Genomic DNA, 22,811 nt, shown 5'->3' with positions numbered 1-22,811 from the left:
GATAAGCAAACATATTTTTCAACAAAGTGAGGAGCGTATTTTTATTTGATTCCTTTTTGGATATATCATGTAGTAATAAAAGCATAAAAGAAGCCGTGAGACTCAAATATTTAGCTTCAGCAATGCAGTAAGACGCGCAAGTTTAAAACTTCTTTATATAAATTTCATTCCTCGTGTCATTAACTCTCATTCCTCTTACCATTAAATTACAGATATGTGTATTAAAGAAATTAAAATCTCTTTTTGCTCAAGAAAATTGTAATTTTCCCTATTTAAATGGTGCAAGTTAATTTAAAGATAATTGCGAGACAATTCTAATAAAGTTTTAAATTGGCTTGTCACAAAATAAAGTTTTATTTTCGACATTTCATATTATTTTAATGTATTGAACATTACATTATATTATTTTAATTAATATTTTAAATATAACGCGTATACACATATTTCAATAACGCAATTTGTCGATGGAATTTCATCGCTTCAGTCATCATAACATATATGTATATATATATATAGCTGTAAATCGATTCACGTACCACTTTAATACCTTTTGCCTCCCGCACGCATCGAAAGTTATGAACCCATATACGATACAGCTGTCCTACCATCTCGATAATATTTTGTATATACGTAATTTTTATGAGATACCGCGAAATAACGCATATACTCGGTATGTTCTCTTAGTATAACCGTGCGATTTGCGAATTCCCAATTGCACTGACAATCGGCGGTTTAGGGTGGAATAATTAAGAGCTTATTAGTAGAAAAGAAAGAGAGGAGTCAGCCGCAAAGTTCTATCACCCAATACATCTGATTTAATGATCCTGTTGCGTAAATCAAACGCTCCGTCTTCCTCCTCTCACTCGTCGCTCCCTCTTTCGTTCTCGATTCTCCTTTCACTCTTGTCCTTCTTCACTTTCTCTCTATCTCGCTCCCTCCCTCCCTTCTCCCTTTTTCGATTGTTCGCGTTGGCGGCGGCGGCGGCGGCTTGTTCCCCATTTAGTCCTTTTTTCCTCTCTCTCTTTCTCTCTCTCTCTCTCATTCTTTCTCATGAGGAGGTAGTGGTCCCTCTTTGAAAACAGGTAACCACCACTACACATCTCCATGCACCGTCATCTCGCGCGAGGTAGGTCGCCCCCGGTGATACATGGCGTTTCTCACGGTGATAATTATCACCAAATCCGTGAAACACGGGGTGGTAGACCAACAACCAGATTAAAACAGATTGTAGAATAGCAATTTTGGACGAAATGACATAGAAAGGCAAAAGAAGTAACTTGAAAAAGAACAATACGCGAAAATTAAGGAAAGATTAAAAAGTATACAGTGGGCATTTAAAAGTTTTTATAAGGATATAAATCTATATTAAATGAATTCTTAATATGTAACAACATAAATCTATTATCAAATTAAAACCTAATTGTAATGATAATCATTCTCTTACTTTTTACTTTTTCCTCCAAAAATTGATATCGTCACATTTCAAAATACTCACGCAACCTCTTGCCTGAAATGCGATAATCTGGTATATCGCATTTTAATATTACCTCATATTTATAGTTGCATTTCTGTTGAAAAACTTAGCTGAGACGAATCTTAAGACATGATACGGGGTTTAATAAATTGAACTTGAGAATCAATTTAATATTCGTTGAATTATATTTATCATCGAGGCTTAATTGAGAAATTCAGATGAAGTTTCAAGACACACAGCTTGAGTTTTGCTTCTCGCGGTTTAATAAGCGACTTTTCAGAGAAGATTATATGTGTAAATGTATGTATTAATAGTTTTATTTTTTGTAACATTTTTCCGAAGATGACTTGAAAATAGAAAGCTTACTTACGTGCAACATCTAATTTGTAATCCAAGAATATATTTTTAAAGCGTTAAAATTAAAAATTATAAGATACTATTTTTTATTATATTTTTCAGATAAAAGCGTTCCACGCGCGAATCGACAAAGCGAATAATTTACATAAGATTGAATATCGCGTCGAATTTATTTGACGTATAGTTTGCGGAATTTATATATACGAAATAATACGAATTGTATCGCGCGTGTGCAATTTATTAAGATCTTTTGTTGTTTGAGTTCTCATCAGTTATTAATCGTTTATTTTTGAGACGTTGTAGTAGTACGGAGATATTTTATCGTATAATCGTATCTTTTTCACGTTATTCATCAGTTGCGAAATATTAAAATTCACTTCGTCGAGAGTATCGTAAAAAATGTTGAGCGATCATTTTATCCAAATAATAAATTTGCGTGTGATAATAATTAACTGTATTTTCGCGAGAGTTGTGTGAGCGCGACGAAGGAATCCAAAAGAAGGAGAATACCTGGAAGACCTGCTCGGGCAACGGCGGAGTAATGAGATAAATCATTTATTATTTTAACGTTAATAATGAAGATTAACTCATTATCGAAATTAGTTTCAGATACGAGATATTCAGTCGTGCGAACAAAATATTTGATTATTATTTTACTTCATAAGGCATTGAATATTACAAGACAATAATATATAATCTTGACCCGCGGCCTTGGCGCTTGTGTATCACTATGTACAACGTGTGTGCTTACACAAGTTCACCATTCATCGAGATTTAAACCGACAAGAAGTATCATGAGTGGCTTCGTGTGCTGTCATATTATTACTAAATGCATCGAGTTAATGATTATTTGTCATCGCTATTTCGTGTAATTTATATGATTGAAGATAGAAATCAATAGGGAATGAGAAATTATGAATTATTGTTGCATGATACTTATGAATAATAATTGTTTCTTTAATGTCACTTGAATTTGAATATGTCTATTTTTCGCGAATTTTAGTTTAATTCGACACGTATTATATTTTTCGATGGAGAATGAAATACACTAAATCGAGCTATTAAAGTAACGAAAAGCCGTGCCCCAATTGATTATTGATAATTACTTCAAGATACAAAGCAGATTATTCGGCGTATATTTATTTTATAATATATTGAACGATTTTTCGTGTGGAAATAAATTAGCTAGCATTTGGTTCCCAATATTCGCGGCGTATTAGGCGTATATATAGTCTCTTATTTATTGATAATTCGATTTTATGTCACTTGAAATACAAATGTATAATAACGCAAGATGCAATAATTATCTTATCACATATGTAATATCACGAAGTGTTTCACAACAATTTATGGCTTCAGGGGTTTCACAGGAATAATCGTTCCGCCTCTCACAGTCAGTTGAGAACACTTAATTTCAGTTGATCTCTAATCAAAACACGATTGTCGAACCGCCTGTATTGCAAATTACGAAACTTTGTTGTGCATTTTTATAGAGATTCGTATAATAAAATAAATACAGACCTAAATGCACGTAAAAAAAAAAGGTGAAGGTGAAGCACGCTGCCTTCCACGAGTGGAGCGCATTCCCGCGCGTCGATGCGCGCTGAATGCACCGCGCTTCACGACGAGATCGTCGATAACAGGTGACGCGATATTGAACAGGTGATTCGATATGCGAACAATGCGATATGTTCCGCGCAATTGCCGCAGCGAGATGCGTGCAAGAGGCCGGAGCCGTCAAGCAATCGAACGACGTGGCTTTTCTGTCGACTGACCGCGGCGGCGTTCAATAGAATGTTGTCGGACGCGGGGTACAGATAGAGAGCGATGTCACACTTTCGTGACACAAAGACCATAGCGATGGCAGTGGCTCTTTCAAGTGATTTTTCCATTTGATAGTTGCTACATACGTATAGCAATAAAACGAAATGAAACAGAATAGTATAAAATAGAATAATACTAAAAATACGGCTGTGTCGATTTTCGAAATAGCAACCTGGAAAATGCCAATTTATTTGTAAACACAGTTGCGTTATAAATCTATTTAATTTTTTCACGTAATAATCAATGCTATTGCAGTTGTGCTATTATATACACTCCAATGTGTGTGATATCCGTAAAGTGATGACTGTGATTTCTATCTTACCGCAACACAATAGTTGCTTTCCATTTACACCAAAACTCAGATAATTCTCACTTGTGACGTCATAACTCAGTTGAATGCACGTTCTTTTTGCATGCTGGCAAGTGAGATTCAACTGAGTTTTTATCCACAATCGAGACCGCGTGCTTTAATGAATCTAAATAGACTCACATTAAAAGTGAGGCTATGAATATGTATTGTTATATGCGATAGCTTTGTCACCAAAATAAGCAGCTATAAGTGCAAAAAATGACAATATCTTACCTGAGTATAAAATACTCACATAACTGAGTGACTCAGATCACTTGAGTGTAAATGGAAAGCAACTAATGTTAACTCAACTTAATCGCACGCGTATAGATTACCATTTATTCACTTTGTAATTATCAATCTCGGACAATTTCCTAGCGCGTCACTCACTCACGCGCTCGTTCTACTAATACGCTTAGTCGTAGTTCCCAAAGCGGGACGGTGTTTCTACTCGACGTCAATATAAGGACGATAATAACGTCGCTTAAATGAATACGTAATACACTGCCGCTCGCGAGCAAAAGGACGTCAGCTTACATTATAATTATCGATCTTGATATATCAGTGGACCCTAACGAGGATTAATAGCGCGCCGATTATTTATTTTACTTCTCGCGCGTTGCTTCGTCTGGCCCGCCTCGTCTTCAGTGTGAGAGAGAACGGGGAGGGGGGTGGGGGAAAGGAGAAGAGAGAAACGCGGCCGAATAAATTAAATCCTTACCAAGAATTCGCTAACGACCTGTACCTCGTGGAGGTACTACCCATCCCTTGATGCGTTACACTCTCACACGTGCCTTTTTATGTGACACCCGCTACGCGAGAGATGACCACGTAGTCTGTCCGACACGGGACACTATACACTACGTCGGATTTTATGAGGATAGCCTATGAAGTTCTCGCTAAGCCTTTAAACGCGACGGGCTATTTCTTAATCGTCGGATGCGTGATGCGTTTTGACATCGTTGCATAAGTGGCGCTTATAGTTTATCCGGTTTATCGGTAGTCTTTTTTCCCTTTATTACTATTAGACACTGTGACACTACTTTAGGATTTAGATCGAAACTTAATGTCAATTTTTTTTTTTTAATTATCTTACAACTTTCGCGATTATTCCGAGAAGATTTGTAGTTGGTGAATCCCGCTACACTTTCCAACTTTCCTCTTTTCCGGAAAGCCATCAGGTAAATGTGCGAGCGCAGTCTTTTGCGGCGACCTAACGGCGCTCTCAATGATTACATCGCGCATATACTCGAAAGAAATCCCGATGGAAATCGAGCCGTCCGACTGGCCGTTGCATTCTTGCGATTTGCGATTGAGAGCCTTCGCAGAGGTATACCGGCACGCCCCGGGCGGTTCCCATTGCATCGCATCGTCCCTTCGGACGCCAACACGCGTTCATTGTTGAACGTCGCTGCTCGCGTTGCCGAAAGATATGTCGATCCCACGCAGCCTCCGTAAATATTTCCATGCGTTTTCCTTGTGCATTCGGCCGACAGGTTACCAGCGCGAACGACGCGGCGCGGCGCCAGAAATGTATGCACGCACATCGGTGCGCGCTTTTTAATGCTCCGCGAGTGACATTGCATTCGCGCCACGTTACCGAGCTCACTTGCCCTTTGAATCTTGTCTCGGAATTCTCGAGCACGCGTAATGAACGCTCTTTGTCGCCTCGTCTCTCGAGTTGCGAATGTCCACGATATACGTGTGCCTTATTTACGATCAAAACTGCAGACATATGTTGTGTACTTTGAGACGGGTACTTTCAAGATACCCGATTATTTATATATATATATTTTTTCTTTATAATAAAATATACATTTTTAATAGTACACAAATTAAAAATTATCTACATTTATTTAGAATTAGTCAATGTTAAACATGACGGAAAATAATTGTTTTGATAATTGCAATTTTATGGTGTAACCATCGTTGATGTCGAATGTAAATTTTGTGACACATTTTTTAAAAATATATACAAAATATGACGGTGAGAAAATCTTCGAATCTTAATAGACGTTTAAACGAAACGTTTTAGCGCGCGTTGAAGAAATCGCGACACCCTCCGTGTGTTTCAGGACTAATTAAACTTGTCTAACGGGACAATGCGACCGACAATGATTTGTCCCGAAGCGCGTCGAACGTTTCTGCGGTGATTCGCGAGTGCGTAATGGTTGAGCACACTGCACTTCAGGATCGCCAGTGAATCACCTTGTGAAGGTGGGCCAGCGGCGGGTCCATAGGTATGTATGTATGTACGGGTACGTGCATACGTATTCACGTGTGTAAGTGCACGTACGACACACCGCGTTCCGACTGCACGCGTATACGTATACCCGCGTACACACACGATCGTGCCGCATACCTTTGTCTCCTCCTCCTCCTCCTCCTCCTCCTCCTCCTCCTTGTCTCAACCTAAACCGTCTCCACCTCCTCCGCCACCGCCGACCCCGCGCCGTTGCCTACCACTCCTCTTCGACGTACCAGACTTTAATCCAATCTGAGTATATAAGTGTTGCCCTTTAAAGCAAGCCGGGAATGGCGGGAAGCCATCCACGACCTCCACCACCGAACTTTTTCTTCGGTCGCGGCTTTTTTCTTCTTCGCTTGTAGTCCGCCGGGTTTTAAACGAATACGTATGGCTGCTGCTCGCCGCCGCCGCCGCCGCCGTCGAGAAGCTTTTGACGAAGTGCGCTCGTCGTTGCGTGCGATTCGCGTAATATCGTCAATTGGATATGATTATGCAAACAGGAACCGACTTTTGCATGTCGCTGTTTTAAGAATATGGTTGTTCTCAGGAAGCTTGGGGGCAACAAGCCAACTCTTCACGTTAATATAGTAAAATTGATGGTATAGAAGTAAACAACATATTTTTCACTAATTTTGAGATGCAATTTAAAAACATTAGTTCATACTTTTCAGTCATCAGGCATCATGTAACACTGTGGATCTTCCAGTTTTATGAAATGGCTGTATACATCCAACATTCATTCATGAAACGGAGATGCTACATATAAGGGTAAGCGCGATGTCAAAATCCATAAATTAATTTTGTGGTCCACCCGTATTTCTTTCCGCTCGCGTATTCTCATCGCGAGACCGGGAGACAAAAGTTGCGCGGTGGAGCCCATCGAAACTTGAAACGTCGAAAACGGCGTTTATCCGCGGCGTGGCGCGATCTTATCGCGATGACGGGTTAATACGGGTCGATTTCCAGGCCAAGGGTGCAACGCGCGGGCGCTGCCCCGCCGACGAATAAGTCAACGCTTATATGAACGAGCGAAGATGCGCGGCCGAGAGCGAAGCTGGGCGAGGAGAGTCACGTTTTTCGAAGGTTTGCCGTGGGCCCGGGCCCTCTCGGTTCGGACGCGAGCGGGACCCGGGCCTCGCCTCGCCTCGCCTTGCCTCGCCCCGTTCTGCCGTGCCGCGCCGCCGCGCCGGTCGGCCCTGATCCCTTCGTACCTTGGGACCCACCACGCCACGGGATGCCTCTTCCCCCTCTCCCTTTCACCTTCTTACTCTGTCTCTCTCGCGCTCTCTCTTTTTCTCTCTGGGTTTCTCTCTCGTCTCTCCCCGTCGGCGCGGCGGCGCGGCGCAGCATCCTTTAATATCTCTCGCCGGCCTCCTCCTCGAGAGCTCGCCGGCTCTCATCCTCCTTAGGCCCCCCTCAGACCTTCTCCGGAGCTCCTCTCTTCTCGTGCCCACCCCTCTCGAAAGGCCTGAGCACTCTCTCGATAGCATCTTGATGGAATGCCTGCGGGGTAGGTACCTGCCGCATTGTCGGGTCTGCTCGCTCGTGCTTTCGCACTCCTCTCGTGCTCCCTTATTGTGTTGGCTGGCCCTCCGTTGGCAGCCGCGGCCGTGTCGGTTATGGTAGTGAGTAGTGATGGCGGCGGCGGCGGCGGCGACGGTGGTGGTTGTTGTTGGTTATCGCTTCCATTGCTTCTTGTTGCATTCGCCGCTTACTCTCTAGCATGCTCGTAGCACTTTGATACCGGCGCGCGCGATAGATTCGCAATGTTGTTGCCGGCAACGGTCACGTCTTCGTCGCGCTATTTTATTGCCGACTGAACGCCATTCTTCAAGCCTGTCTCGCATCACGCGCGTTTTCCGCCAAATATTGTCGATATTATTGTCGATATAATCTATATACATTGTTAAATATTAAAAGATGAAATTTAAATCAATACCTTGAAATAAACAACATTTTGTTATTTTTAACTACCATGTATGTTGAAATTTATTATTTTAACCTCATTGGTTTAGCAAAATTAACGATATATTGAGTAGGAGCAGTGACGACCTATAGAAATGAATTTTTACAATTATTTTTAAAAATAATTATTAAAATCCAATTTTTTAAAACGTGGCATAATATTGGTTTTATTCTATTCAACCTTAATTTGTATTTTTGATTTTTTAGATAGAAGCAGAAAATGAATGGGAATAGCAGGGCGGCGCGGTCGATCTTAAATAAGAGATATATATTACGCAAACTCGGAATAATTGAAACGAATTCGAAATTGCGTCTTGTTTGCACAACCATCATATCGTCTCATAATACTCTCCGAGTGGAATTTTAATCGGCTTACGTTCGATTTATGGTGGCGTTTCGCTCGTTTCTGCAAGAGGTATTCGCGCGCGTCTGCGCTCGTATAAACGCGCTTAACGAGCTGCCCCGGTGCGAGGGGCATTTATCCCGTAACTGTGTTTCGCTAGTAACTGTGTTTCCGAGCTTTCGCATCATCCATATGATCATGCCACGTTCACGAACGCGTTCCGATGTAATTTACCGGGACGGAAACGGGGCGTAAAACGTCAAGTCGCATTTTAATTTGTCATCGCTAAAGACATGGATTGAACGTAGGGCGGCAAGCATTGTGCCAAAGACTGAAGAACAGCAGAGAGACTGGACTGAGGACTGACTGGAGTAGCAGTTTTCATCCCCGTCGGCGCACGAGCGAATGCGTGCACGCGTGTGGATGTCGAATGCACGTTCCCGCGGCCGGCGCGGCGTGGCCGGCGTGGCCGGCGCGGCGCGGCGCGTAGGTGTGGGTACACCCTGCGGAGGTAGGGCCCTGCTCTGACCCGAGCCTTTCGATTTCGTTTCTGTCGGCGGGGCATTCGTGGCGCGCTGTAGCCGCAGCCACAGGCGGAGAGGAGGAGAAGAAGAGAAGGAGAAGACGAAACAGAGAGAGAGAGAGAGAGAGAGAGAGAGAGAGAGAGAGAGAAAGAGAGAGAGAGAAAGAGAGAGAGAGAGAGCGGATCTAATGGGGGTAGCCAAGAAATTCCTTTCGTTCATATAACCCGCGATTTGCTGCTTGCGAGGCGATTACGTACGCGCGTGTATAACATCCGCCTTCAATTCATTGTTTTTTTTTATTCTTCGCGAGATTATTTAACTTTAATAGAGTTACCTTCCGATCTCCGAAGAATTGATAAAGATATTTTGGATTTTTTGGAATGCTTGAAATCGAGAGAAGTGCTTTCCGATTCCTAAGGGAAGGGAGTAACTTCGACAGGGATGTTTTTGATATGGAAAACTGTTTTTCTGCAACAAGTTAATTGTATATGACATTAATTGCATATATGTATATATACAAAACATATCCAAAATGTTGAATTAACAATTTCTAATGGATTTATATATTATGTGTTATATATATATAAGTTAATGTCTCACATTTCAATGTTTTTCGCTGATATTTCTTCTTCCTCGAACCCCTTTCTCGCAATCTACCTTTCTCATATAAAGTCGCAGAAAAAACGACCCACATCCCGCTTATCCCATGCAACTCGGATGCGCTCACTAGAGGGGACACGATTCACACGATCGGGACTCGGGGACACGAAACAGACTCGGGACTCGCGTTAAGCGTCGTCGTCAAACGGATTCGTTATAGCGACTCGCTTTAGGTCGACCGATTTTAAGAAACGTCAGAGAAATGGATGGCACAACGGCGCTATATGAACGCACGCATACACACGCGCGAGCGAAGTACATCGGCGCGGCGCGGCGCGGAGCGCGCGACTAGCAGTCACCCCGGTTCGGGAGACCACATACCACATTCCTCTCTCATCGTTTCTCACTGCGCCAGGATCTCTCTCTCCCGTGGCCACTGATATCTTTATTTTGTTCTGTCATAATTCAAACGATGCGCAACGCAAAGTGCGGCCTCGATAAAGCCACCTGGACAAATCGTCCGGCCGTCCGGCGCGCGCGGTTCCGACGCGGTCGATTGCTGTAAGAGCACCTCGGGATTCGGGCCCGAGTTTTTTAACGCCGCATAATCCAGGTCGACTTTAAAGTATCGCGCCGACGACCTTCGCTGCTCTCTTTATTAAGCTCCGCGATTACCCGCGAGGACGCGATATTTCGTGAGCGCGTACCTCGCGCTCCTGTGTCAAACCTTTGTGCGTGACGGTAAGAATAAAAATATTGTACGATATGTTAAGTTATAAGACAATAACGTTTTTTACATATTTTTGTTTTGCATATGTGTTTGCTTTCGAAGAGTACGTGAAACGTTATAATTTTTTAACAACAAATACTTTTGCTTTTTAAGACCTGTACAATTCATTAGAATTTTTTTAAATTCTGTTGACACAAATGCTAAGTCAATAAATCGCGATAATAAAAATCGAAATATATATTAAAATGTTTCTTTTTTTTTTAATATGATAGTTGATTAATTGATATAATATGTTAAAGCATTCGTTACCCTCGATTATTATTATTAACAATAAAACGATTCGTGATTTTGTATTAATTTGTGTATCACATTTATATGTGCGTTTATTGTAAAGTTAATAAAAAATTGAACTCGCAAAAGAATTCTAAGTCCGGACTAACGCTATCGCTGTAAATAAAGGCTGTCCACCAAAGTCTCACTGCGATTATGGCCAGACCTGAACTGGGAGAGGGGAGAGGGAGGTGAACGCGGAGTCTCCGAGGGGCTGGATGGTGCCGCTCATATAGGCAGTAAATCCCTGCGGATGATTAGAGGTCGGCATCGGGCCTTGTTACCCCGATATGGAATTCAATAGAGGGCACAAGTAACGACAAGGACGATTAGCCGTCTCTCGCTTGCCCGTGTTGGTCCCAAAGGCATGATTGGAGTAAGGCGGGGAGCGACGCGCTGCGATTGCAGGTGCTGCGGTGGCAAGAGATTACAAAAGGGATATCCCAAATCGATCAGCATTGGATGTATTCGTATCGAATTATTTTGTTTGTGCAAAAAATTGCTATGTCGACTAATTGGTATCTAAGAAAGTTATTTCCGAATCTAATAATAAATCTCGTGTATTAAGCAAGTAAATTTGACCGCCGATTGCATTTCTGGTGCACGCGCTCGCCCAGTTACGCTGCTGCGTTTAGATTCCATTGCTCTTTATAACAACGACACGACTGTCCCCGACTTCTCTTTTACCATCTCCTTATCTCGCATTCGGCAAATAGTCGTTAACATAAATCAGAAGGCAAGATAAAACCGTGCCGCGAGCGCATTTAACTCTATAAACAGTACAACATATTTCTCTCTTATACCTAAAAACACGAAGCGGAAACAGCGGGAGACCTCTGCATACAGGATATCTCAGAAGTCGTTGAACCCCAGATAGAAGTCGAACTAAAAAGAGAAAAAACTGCACATGTTTCAATATCAGGAGATCCAATAATAAGAACATGTCGTGTTTCAGGAGTAAGACTCAATATTTAAACTTCCCCTACGTTTAGGCACATTCGACCTGAAGATTTTATTATAACGCCATTTCCAAATTATTTATTAATTACGGAAATATCGATACGCAAACAAGAATACTTACAATCAAATGCATTTGACAATAAATATAAGAACACTATCGATACAAATGTAAGATAGAAATAGATGCACGTATATATAATGCGCGACAAGACGGCATCTCGCTCGTCACCGGAATTTACCTATATATCGGTTGCGAATTGTCTCGCGTTGCATTCCACGTCGCGTTTAAACTTAAGTAAGTGTCGTTTAACCGGCGTCACGTACACACACGTGCTGTCGCCCAGAGGCGTAATAGGCCGGCGCGCGAGTTAAAGGGACGCAGGGATTAAGAATACCATTGTAGGTTACGAACTCGCGGTCGAACGACGTGTAAATCTTCGGAGCCCGGGCATCGGGCACCTTGGAAGTTTTAAATTCCATAAGTTTTCGCTGAGCAAGGTGAAACGCGAGAAAGAGCGAAAAAGTGAGAGAAAAAAGCGACATCGGCACTTCGCCGACGGTGATTTGTTGAGCGAATTTGTCATCTATGCTGAATAAGACTAATGTTTATATACATATGCAAATTTGTCAGATATATCTGTGAAACATAGTCATTATCATCCTAATTATCTTAAAATAATTTTCGTATTCAAAAAATTCGTCGTATTTTTTTGATAATGATAAATTTACTTTAAGACGGTAAAAATTATATAGTTTCTCATAATAAATATAGTAATAAGACAAAGAAATATGATTTTATTTTGATCATTTGACATCGACAAAGGTTTTAATGTTTAACTTTACTGATATTATAATATATCAAAGTATTATAGCGTGATTAACGGCTTACAGTTCTTCATTCGTTAATACAGTAATAATAATACATATAATATATATGTAATATGTATATATACATATATATATATATATATATAAAAGAAGATGTCCTGACTGACTCACTGACTGATTGACTGACTGACTGACAGATTGACTGACTGACTGACTGACTCATCAATGCCCAGGCCAAACCCCTGAACCTAGAGACTTGAAATTTGGAGGGTGGTATTCCTCTCATGACGTAAGCATCCACTAAGAAAGGATTTTTAGAAATTCCACCCCTAAGGGGGTGAAAAGAGGTAAAATGTGTTTTTTTCACGATTGTTTTGACTGACTGACTGACTGACTCATCAACGCCCAGCCCAAACCCCTGAACCGAATTTTTACCAAAAGTATATGAAATAGGGGTAGAATTTTCCGGGGAGTGCCACTATGTGTATAGTTTTTTGTTATCGATTTTCTGGAAACCGATTTTTTTAATTTTTCCTATTTTTCGAAAAATAATTGATCAAATCTCAACAAATTATAGATCAAACAGGGATAGAATTTTCCGGGGAGTGCTATAAAATGTATAATTTTTTGTTACCGATCTTTTTGGAAGCCGGTACGGAAATTTTTTCAATTTTTTGGGAAATAATTGACTGAATCTGAAAGAATTGTATATGAAGTAGGGGGTAGAAATTTACGGCGAGCGCCATAATGTGTACAGTTTTTGTTACCGATTTTCTGGAAACCGGTTTTTTTAATTTCTTTAATTTTCGAAAAATAATTGACCGAATCTCAAAGAATTGTATATGAAACGGGGGTAGAATTTTCCGGAAAATGTTAAAAAGTGTATAATTTTTTGTTACCGATTTTTTGGAAGCCGGTATCAGAAATTTTTCAAATTTTTCGGGAATTAATTGACCGAAATCGCAAAAAATTATATATGAAGTAGGGGTAAAATTTCCCTGGGAGTGCTATAAACTGTATAATTTTTCGTTACCGATCTTTTTGGAAATCGGTATCCGAAAGTAGTATTGACTGTAAAATTTAATAACGTCAAAGGTGGCACTAAATAAGTTTTCACTAAATAATTAATTGCTCGCGACAGTCACGAATTGAAGTGACTGATTTATCAGTTTTGACATATAATATGTGAAAGCAGCAACTTCATACCATAACACAGACAAATGACATAGACACTACGCGGCGCATCGTCGTATATTTCGCGTTATTAAGATTCGACATCGACCTCTATATCTAGGGCAGCGACATTATCCTTTGGTTTACCCTTACTAACAACTGACATATACTGAGTGAAATTATTAACTTATCTATACAGAATGTGAGAAGCCGATTAACTTGAAACTTGGTGACATTTATGAGTATATGTTTGGCTCGAACTTCTGAACTCGAATTTCTGAGCCGAACATATACTCATAAATGTCACCAAGTTTCAAGTTAATCGGCTTCTCACATTCTGTATAGATAAGTTAATAATTTCACTCAGTATATGTCAGTTGTTAGTAAATGTAAAAAGAAATATATGGAAAAAGAAATACATGGAAATGGAAAGTAATCTAAAGAAAATGGATATTGAGGAAGAAAAATAAGGGTAAAAAAATTAAAAAAATCTATATATATATAAATATATATATAAATTTCCCGGGAAGTGCTATAAAGTGTACTATTTTTTGTTACCAATCATTTGGAAACTGGTTTCAAATGACCAAATCTCAAAAAATTGTATATAAAAACAGGGAGAGAAGAAAAAGGGGAGAGGGAGAGAGAGAGGGAGGGAGAGGGAGAGGAGTAAAGGAATAGAGGGAGAGAGGAAGAGAGGGCAAAAGAGAGAGAAAGAGAGAGAGAGAAAAAGAGAGAGGGGAGAGAGAAAGAGAGAGAGAGAGGAGAGAGAGAGAGAGAGAGAGAGAGAGAGGATTATTTGCGTGTTTTACTACATATGTCCTCCGGGGCGAAGCCCGGGTAACCAGCTAGTATATATATATATTACATGAATAGGATTCAATACGTGTGTAGATTGTATTTATTACATTTTTACAATCTAAATTAAAAACATTCTGTATCAGATTCTATTCAACTGGAATTAATTATCGCAAAATCATTAGTCGATCATTTAATAGTTTAATAACTTTCCTAAAGCACTCATTTGGATTGATTGCCGAAGTCAAACTATAGAACGACCTGCTTCAATGACGAAACAGGAAGAGCAGCTGGCCTGACGGTGACACGAGCGGCCAGAATGTGTAGCGAAGTGCACATTCTCCGACGATATATGTATACGACACACGATGTCGATCGTAAGTGAGTGCCGCGTGAATTTAAGCTGCAACGCCTTCCCGACGTCGCCGGCTGTGCTCTTTTTCTGCTTACGCCATTATTTTATATATACATATACGCGCGGAGTGTCTGGTTTGAAAGGCGCGAAAAGGCGGAAATCGCATCGTGGAAGCGCCGACTTCGCATTTGGCAAGCAATTGCATAATATTCTGCCAGGCATTTAAATTTCTGTCGAACACACATTCCCAATGGAATTCTTGTCGTTTTCGTCAGTCCAAACAATATGAAAATTACATCAAAACGCTACCCAGAATAAAGACAAAATTTTATTTAGTCGATTAATATCTATTATATACTTATAATTAAAATAGTAATTATGACATTGTGTATACATAAATTAATCATATATGTTTAAAGGCATCTTCTTGAGATATTCAAGAAAAAATTGTTATTATAATAATTATAAAATTATTTAAAATTCTGCAAAATACTTTTTGACATTGTATAATTATGAAAATATATCAACATTACATTAAATAATTTTCTTACTTTTCTCTTCTAATATTTATAGTGCGAATAGAGGAATTATATGTGTGGATCCCTCCCATTCAATATCGCGTGAGAATATTATGAATACTAAGTTATAAATCCAAACGTGTGAGCATTAACGCGTTACACTATACGGCGCCGATGAAATTGAGCTATAAATTTGGCCGGTAAAAAGCAATACTTCCGGCTGATAAAGCGACACGGGCCATGGGAGGAAAGACGATTAATGCTTTCTTATCATGGCTTGTTAAGTCCTCTCACGAGATTAAATTATCGAATCGCGCGCGGTCGCGTCCATATGCGCGCACACCGTTCGACCTCCTCCTCTCTCTCTTTCTCTCTCTCTCTCTCTCTCTCTCTCTCTCTCTCTCTCTCTCTCTCTCTCTCTCTTTCTCTCTGAGATATAATAAATCGTTGATCAGCGCGTGATCGAGCGAATGGCCTAAGCGAAACAGGGTGGCCTGGCTTTTGCTTCCTTAATGATTTGTCTGTCCTTAGCTTATCTCTCGTTAACGAGTGTCTCGCTTCTCTTCGTTCCCAGAGGAAAACGAAGGTTAGCAGGGCGTCGCACGCTCGAATTACAATTCTCCGCCGGCTCGTCGTCGATCAAACATTTAAAGAAAGCGCAGAATTGGAACTTTAGCCAGAGAATATACGGATAACTAAGTATAGCAAGTCCTCTCACGAGAAATAGAAAGCAAAAATGAGCAAATAATGGAGTCATAGAAAATATCGTGACGAAACTTTTAAGATAATATCTCAAAATTCGACTTTATTTAATTATCGCAACCAGAGGCTTCAAATTGAATTGCAGATGCTTATTATTATGAATAAAATAATAAGGATTTATCTCTCTCTCTCTCTCTCTCTCTCTCTGCAAGGGCAAATATTTATTAGATAAACGCGCACATTAACAGCGTTGCGTCAATATAGTTCTAATTATAGACGACGATTAATTAAAATTCACCGAGAACTCTTTACGTGTAATCCGTAAGATCTGGCCGTCCGGGGTTCCGAGCGTGAACGACTTTAATTGGCGTTCTCGGAATAATTCGCTGATTGCATTTGAATTATGAAAATTCATATTGTGCGTCTGAAGGACTCGCGCCGGCAACATTGTGTTTCGTAAACTTTCTTCAACGGATACACAGATATCTCAGGAGAAACGCTCTGCTTAAGGTCAACCCGGCGAGGATCGCTTAATTTGAACGTTTCGGTTTCATTAAACGTACCACGCGTCGTTTCGCGTCGTATAGTAATTTTTTTCACTTTCAAGGCGCGTGAAACTGGTTATTGAACAGGGAGCAAAAAAGAACGTCTATAGAAGAGAGACTTCAAGTGCCCATACTCGATGGCGAATTATATGATCGTATCGCAACCGAAAAAATCATAACGTGGTTGTAATTTTTACTTCACCACCTTCATTACTCATTTACGTAACGCGCGACGGTCTGGTGAATGAAATTTATTACACCATGCACCTCGACACATTGTTCACTTCGTCTTCATTAGCGTATAACGTAGAACGAACTGACCCACGGATCTCCGTGATTAACATTAATTAGAATAAAAGATTAATAAATAATTAAATTAATAAGTAGAACGAATAAAAAGAGACTAATCTATTTATCTATTTATTTGATTATATATAATTTTTTACTTATTTTGGGGCGTCTCTCATGTGTTTGTTCGATTATATTTGAATCTAATTTAATGTTAGTAAATTTTCTGAGCCAAATAGAGCCAAACTGAATAATGCTCTCTTTCCCTTTAATGAAAGATATTAAACTATATTACTCTAGAATGAATTGTATAGAAAGGTTGCACTATTCACAAAATAAATAGAATCTCGAAAGTTATCTTTAAATCGCGAGAGATAAACCGCGTAACTATCAATTATTATGTGCAACATATACGCGAGTCTTAATTGACGCGATTAAATTATTCATTATTGTGGTGTTATTCGTTACTTAATTAAGTAAATTATCCGAGATTGAAACGAAAACGCAATCCTGACGTAGGATATAATACAAGGAACACACACGCGACGTAGCTTATTAAAAATTTAGAATCATCCTGAATAAAGTGTCAGATGATTTAATTTAATTTAAGACATATCCGCGCGTGAGTTAATTTATATTGGTATTTCGTATATATAATTGCAGCGTGTACAAAAATCGTCTTGATTCGACTTACAAAATCGAGTTTATGCTGGAGAGTTTGAATTATTCAGAAAATTTCCATTTCAAGGCTAGAAAGAGCTCCGCTAGCAATTCGTTCCTTAACGAAGCCAAACCACTTTGTCGAAGCCAAGCCGCTCCTTCTGTTTCGGGCGTATCCTGTTTCTTGGAAAGAATTTGACGCGGCACTCGTCTCAATATCCGTCTCTCAAAAGCGCTATACTTTAATATCCTTCTCTGCTCGCAGAGTCTTCTCCACGGTCGCCTTGAAAATTTAGCTTTAAATATGAATAGCCATCAGCTGAATAGTTCAGTTATGGATAAGGTCAAGAGGTTCTAAGAATTTGTTAAAATGCTATGTAATGATCGCCAACAAAGTTGATTTTTGCATCTTTTATTCGTTTTAGTTTTCTGTTTACGTGGGACAACGCAATCGCATAAATGCATGGAACGGAAATTGATAAAATACGATATAAAGGAATTAAGAGATGTGTGATATGTACATGTATATAAGGAATATAGCTGGCGAATAAAGATGTACATAAATAACCAATGTTTTATAATGGATAATAATCGATAAGTTATCGGTGGTAACTAAATGGATAATTAGATGCGCCAAGGAAAAGAAAACAAATTAATTTCGACTATATAATTTTGATTCAAAGTTACTACGAACCTCGAATGTACATGTGATATGGTTGTGATGTGATGTGATTTATGGTTTTTTATAGCTTTTAAATGATTTCTTTTAATTATGCTCATAACAAAATATAACTCTCGATATAGATTTTCGACCAAGTCCTTTTCAATTGATAGAATGAACCTTGGGCGAAACGAAACTATGGAATTTTCATTTGCTCTTTTTGGTATTCATCAATGTTACTTTTTTTCTTTTTGTTACTCACACCCTTTCCCCGCTACTTAACGCTTTTTTTGTCATATTCCTCTATAAGTTTAAAGAATACTTTCTTTTCTTCGGTTATTAACTTTCCTCTCTTTATGTAACAGAATCATTAAAAAATTCATTTATAATAGAAACATATATGAAAGGCAAGAATAAGGCCCAAAATACGCAACTACATGTCCGCGTATATTTATTAACAAACCAACTACCTATTAACGAGCTTCAAATTTGTTCATTTACTCCGTTTAAATAATGATTAAAATAATTTATATCATTGATATTTAAATTTTATAAGAATATTCATAAGCTACATTATTAGCTTGCGTATTCGCGATTTTGAACTGTACGTTGCGTATTCATATTGCAATTTTTTGATGCTGCTAATTAAAGCTCCAGTTCGAAACAATATTGTGCAAATATGCAAATCTGTAATCTTCTTATAAAATTTAAATATCAATGATATAAATTATTTTAATCATTATTTAACCATTATTTAAACGGAGTAAATGAACAAATTCGAAGCTCGTTAATAGGTAGTTGGTTTGTTAATAAATATACGCGGACATGTATAGTTGCGTATTAAGTATAGCTTCATTCGGCTGTCGCAAGATCTCGCGGAGAATCTCAAACGAGAAAAAGGCGCGAGATAACCGAAGTCGAAATTTATGGCAAATTTCTGACAATATCGTGTAAGCGTTACACCTTCTATTTCGCAACACTTGCTTCTCTTTTGCGAGCCATAATCTATATCGCTGAGCATCTCTCAGCAGTCGGCAAGATCGCATTCGCGTTTCATCCTCGTGACGGACAGACGCGAAGGAGGAGTATCCCCGTGAGAGCATTTGAGCACCGGCCTTCGGCCAATGAAGAAGCTCTCGAGACGTTTCTTCGACAAACTGAAAAATCTGAATCCGCTTTGCCGTGGGGCGGCCATATGGCGCGGATTTGATTAATTGTGCGTGTGCTCCGCGGCATCGCGAACGCGCAACGAAACGTTATTATCCCGGAGACGAATTATTGCCTCGCTACTTTACATGCCGCTCTTTCTTTTTTTTCCTTTTTTCTCGCGGCGGTGGAGATAAACCGCATCATTTGATCATCATCCCCCGCGTCCGTCAGTGTAAAAAATGCCACCTCATTCCCGCCGCTTTCTCAAGGCACTTTCGACGACAACCTCGAACACCGCGCGTGATGTATCGCCACGACTTTTTTTTTTACCAATGTGGCTTTTATCAACTACCGATGCGGGTAAATCGCGAGACTCAGTTTGTGCACTGGGAGAGGAGAGGAATGTCACTATACTGCTAATTACCTTCTCAATTAATTATAATATTATGTAAAAATATTTTATGCCTTCCTGATATTAGGGTAAAATATTAAAACAAAAAATTACGAAAATATAAGATAATACATTAAATATAACGTAATTATCTGGTTTGTAATCTTTATTATAATATAAAAGTATTCTTTTTAAAAAGGAACAGTGAATTGAGGAAAACTTGGTGTAAAATATAATTTTAGAAACATAACTTTTCAATCAAGAAAAGTTGATATTATGATACCAATTGTTAGAATGATTATTGTAAGAATGATTATATTATCAAAATAATCACTGAAAATAATAGCGATAAAAAATAATAAAATTTTGCAATTGAGCTGTCTTCAGCATTATCCATGTCTCAGATAACCCGCATGGGTATGTCAAAAACCGCAAGCAAGTCGCAAGCGGTGCACGCGATTCTCGATGCCGGCAGCCCGATCGATACGTCACGTCGTTACAGCGTTTAAGATGGATGAACTCAGAATCTGCCAGATGTTAGCAGCTAGGAGAGGAGAGCCGTCGCCGGAGGACCCTCTCTCGCGCTTTCTTCCCCCTGTCGGCGCAATAACGTCGCCGTCGAAGATTATCCCGGGGGCGAGAAGCGCGCGGGGCTGCTCCGATTTCGTTAAGGATGGCTAGCCAGACTGGCTGCCACCACTTGCTTGCACCCTTCGCAACGAGCTCGTGCCAAGCAGATGTCTTATTGTCATGCTAAGGGATCACCCTTGTGCGATATGTAACGTCTTTCGGCCTGTCGCTACCGCCGTCGGTTTCTGCTTGTTTGAAATTATTTTTTCAGCAGCCGGGGGGGGTTGAGTCGGAACACGTAACGTATCCCGGCGGAGCCGCCCTTCTTCTGGCCGCTGCAGTGCGGGCAATACGCCATACGGCAAGTACAGATCGTTGTACAAATTAAGGCGATTAATCGCGGCGCAGAGCTCGGAGAGATGATACTTGAGGTACATGCGACGCCTTTCAAAATTTTCTCAGGAATCTATTACGAGGCAATGTGTGTGAGAGATTTTCCATATAAGTTTTCAATTACAACCAGTTACTTAATTATAGCCTGATTTATCATTTATACGTTTTATAGACATAACAATGACAGATCTTGATTGTGTCTCTATTAGATTAATTAATTCTCTACTTTTTCAAGACTTTGCCGAATTCTTAAAATATGATAAAAATGTTATAACTGTCATTTATAGATTAGAATCATTGTAGATCGTCTCTGACATATAAATCATCGAATACAAATTGCGAACGAATTTGTGACTCGCGACAGTCGTCAGCTTTCGCGGCGCGCGCTCGTTTTCAAACTATGAAAGCGACTTCCTTAGCTTTCAACTTTACCCCAAGAAGGCGATCTCAAATAAAATCGGCAGCTGCCATCGACCATTGTATTTCGCGGGCACGGGCTACGCGGACTTTTGTTGTTCCAGTGCTTTTGTCGCGGCGCGGCGTCCGTATTACGTACGAGTGACTCTCGATCGAGAAATTTATCGAGCCGCGCCCCAATAGAAGACAGCCAACACAAACTGTCCGCGATCAGTTGGCGCAGATCCTAGAAATCGCGTTCCGATCTCTTCTCTCTTCGACGAATTTGTAGTAAATTTTTCCGTATAGGGAATGTCATTAAATTTAGAACATTAAATATTTTACAATTAGTGACTAAATTTTAATTTAAGCAAACCATTTTGTATTAATCCACAAGATTTCAATTAAAATACATATTAAAGTCAAATAATAGATTAGTTTGTATATTTCGAAAAGTCGCTCGAACTAAGGTCTTTAATTTTTCAGCGTTTGGCCTGGTCTCAGTTTTGAGTCTCCGAACATGAGAGGTCTCGTTGCGTAAGTGACTTCTGATGTCGGAAATCAAGCCTCCCCGTGGTGTCGAGACCGGGACCAGGTGTCGCGAGGGCACTTCGGTGGAGAACGTTCGTTAGTCCACGTTAGAGCCGATTTTATCGATTCGAGACGTCAACTGCGTCGTACTCTTGGCCCTACCCGCCCTTCGCGTTCCCCGAAGCGTTTAACCACCCCGAGGTCACCCCAATACTTTCTTTTCTGCTTTTTCTTCGCTTCATCCTCCTGCTCCCCCACCCCCCTCCCGAGCACACGCTTCTTACGTTATAAAATACTATTACGTTATAAACGATAGCCAGGTGTCCCGAAGTGCCCCCGTGTTAATCCCCCTCTACTCTAATACGCAGGTGTGCCCGGCACGCGCACTTCTGCATCCCTCTCGCGCGAGCACCGCCGTTTTCTCTCTTTCACTCTCTCCCTTTTCTCGCTTTCCTCGATAAGAAGGTGCCAGGCATTCCTAAAGGAACGTGTACGAGCAGGATTCTTAGAAAAAAATCGTCAAAAGTAATTTAAGTATAATAATTTCCCAACGCAAATTCGTACGTAACTGGAGAGCTTGAATTTTTGTTAGGGAGTGATATTGGAAAATCTTTCTCCAGGCAAAAAATATTCCCTTTTATTTTTTCACAAAAGTAGATATAATAAAAAATAGGTAAAAATATAAATATGCGTATATCTCGGAACGAGACCGCATTTCTCTTCAATTAATATAGAGCTAAAAGTATTAAACAGCAAAATGATTTAGGTCTATAATATTTTACGGTTAGGCATTTTTAAAGTTTAATCTTTCAATTTTCTGTAAATACATCCGATAAGAAAGTGGTTAACGCGTATCGAGGCAACGTATCTACCGAGTGACAGGCTGCGCGCCGTGCGACGATAACCGTCTTAAACATAAGGCGGCCCCGACTGTGTCCGTTTTCTGAATCCAGGACAGAAAGTGGGCTATCTAACAAGACGACATAAGGCGCACGTGCTATACGCGTGGCTGACGTCTCGCCAGATGACTTCTAATTAAATTACCGTAATTATCGGAGCCCGAAGTCACGGCCGAAGGCGTTCTTCTGATCGACGAAACTAGGTGTTAAAACGGTTATATGTCGTGGTCGCGGCGTGGCGGTGCTATCA

At 40.1% G+C, this 22,811-nt stretch overlaps 1 long non-coding RNA gene across 1 annotated transcript in view; it reads left to right on the top strand.

Moving 5' to 3' along the window:
* Nucleotides 1-22,811, top strand: part of LOC143905251 (uncharacterized) — a 53,080-nt gene that overhangs the window by 262 nt on the left and 30,007 nt on the right. The window lies entirely within an intron of this gene.

Source organism: Temnothorax americanus, unplaced genomic scaffold (assembly GCF_048541705.1).
Source record: "Temnothorax americanus isolate GAGA-0224 unplaced genomic scaffold, ASM4854170v1 Scaffold6, whole genome shotgun sequence".
Classification (NCBI taxonomy): domain Eukaryota; kingdom Metazoa; phylum Arthropoda; class Insecta; order Hymenoptera; family Formicidae; genus Temnothorax; species Temnothorax americanus.
This window is presented reverse-complemented; position numbering and strand designations above follow the sequence as displayed.